Below are 1,859 nucleotides of genomic sequence, written 5' to 3'. Positions count from 1 at the left end.
GCTGCTGTATTCTTCTAACTTCCTGTTTAATTACAAATTTTAAAATAGGAACTTAAAATCCTATAAACAATGCTCTCAAATCTAAATGCAATGATGAAAAAGTAGTAAATTGCAGTAGTCCAAAAACAGTGTGTGCACCATTTGTCTTTTGTTCCTTGAAAGATAACACCATTGCTTTTGTGTGTTTAGTGCTACAAATTATGGCCATTATTTTCTTTATTTTGTCGGAAAGATTTTCAAAACAAAAATAGTCTTTTATGTGTTTTCCTACCCTTCAGGCTTACCCCAGTAGTTGTAGCTTGTTTTATTTTTTTACCAAAGTGATCATCCTGTTGGGGCGTCCAGGTGACGTCCCTGCTTCAAATCCAGCCACAGACCTTTGTTTAATGTCATGCCCCTCGCGCTCTCTGTCTCTTAATTTCCTGTCTGCTTCTCTACTTTACTCTAAATGCCAAAGAAGTAATCCCTAAAAAAAAAAAAAAAAAAAAAAAAAAAGCACTGTTGTGTGGTAATTCAGCTATAAGAACAAACTCAAAATAAAAGTCTAAGGGATCACTTTATGTGCTGTTAAAAGCTCCGAAATCTGAGCTTTGACATTTGGCTGCTGAACAGAATCAAAAATCATCCCCAGAAAACAAAATGACAACAAACATGACATCATGGAAATAATATGAATCTGACGGTTCCTCTGTTCTTAGGTGCATTGTACTACATGGGTAAATGTGTAGGAGATCAGTGCACCAACAGGAGCAACAATACCAACAACAACAAGATGAAAATACAAATTTTAATTAATTGTCAACATGAAATATAAATTGACCTCACTGAATATTTAAAAATGTAATAATGGTGAGAAAGCACTCTTACATTAACTGGTCCAGAAAAGCTCCAAGATCAGAAAGAGAAGTGCACAGACAAAGTTTGATTTCACAAGATGAGATTTAGATTTATTGTCTCAGCGGGATATTTGTTTTCACCGCCAATACACAAAGCATATAGTTATACACATAGCAACATACACATAGCCCCTTACAGATATGGACAGTGCACAAAATCACCATGAGGCCTTCATCATCCCAGCTCACCACGGTGTCAGCGAGGCAGATTGTTCATGGCTGCTATTGCAAAGGGGACAAAACCCATGCTGAAACGAGCTCTTCTCCAAGTGAAATGTCAAACTAGGGTTGGGCATCATGGTTGAAACATAGTATATTTTTTTTAATTGATATATTTTAGAAAATTTAGAAAATGTGTTCCACTCTAATGCATTACATGAGACCAGACATGTAAAACAAAAAAATTAAGTACCTAATTTTTGTTTGTGGTTAAACTTTCAAAATATTTTCTTGATTAATGAATTAGTCCATGTCAAAAAATAGTTTACAGTCGTAGACGAACGAACACAACGAAAACAGATGTATTAACTGAACTGTAAAACGAAGAGCAATCATACTTAATTATCAGCCCATTCATATTAAACTTGACGTTCTGGTAAAATGTTAACCCACATATTTGCTGTCTGATGAAGTCCATTAGAAAACTAATTGGTTGCTCATAAAACCACCAGCAGGAGTTTTGTTTGAAGTGTTTTGTTTTTGTTTTTATTTAAACCTGAGATGATTTAAGTTTTGCAGTAGATAGTGGAGGACCACTCCGATATAAATGTCATGTGATGAGCAGACAGCTGGATGTTCAGTGAGGACATGTAGACATGTGCAGCACGACACCCTCATTCATGTCAATGGGAAGAGAAAGTTGCTTTGAGTCATATGGTTTCCTCTTTTTAAAAAGAAAAAGCCTTAATACCACCAACATGTTGTATGCAGCGTAACCGTACCCCCCACTCGCACATACACACA

This window comes from Perca flavescens, chromosome 8, assembly GCF_004354835.1.
Source record: "Perca flavescens isolate YP-PL-M2 chromosome 8, PFLA_1.0, whole genome shotgun sequence".
Lineage (NCBI taxonomy): Eukaryota > Metazoa > Chordata > Actinopteri > Perciformes > Percidae > Perca > Perca flavescens.
This window is presented reverse-complemented; position numbering follows the sequence as displayed.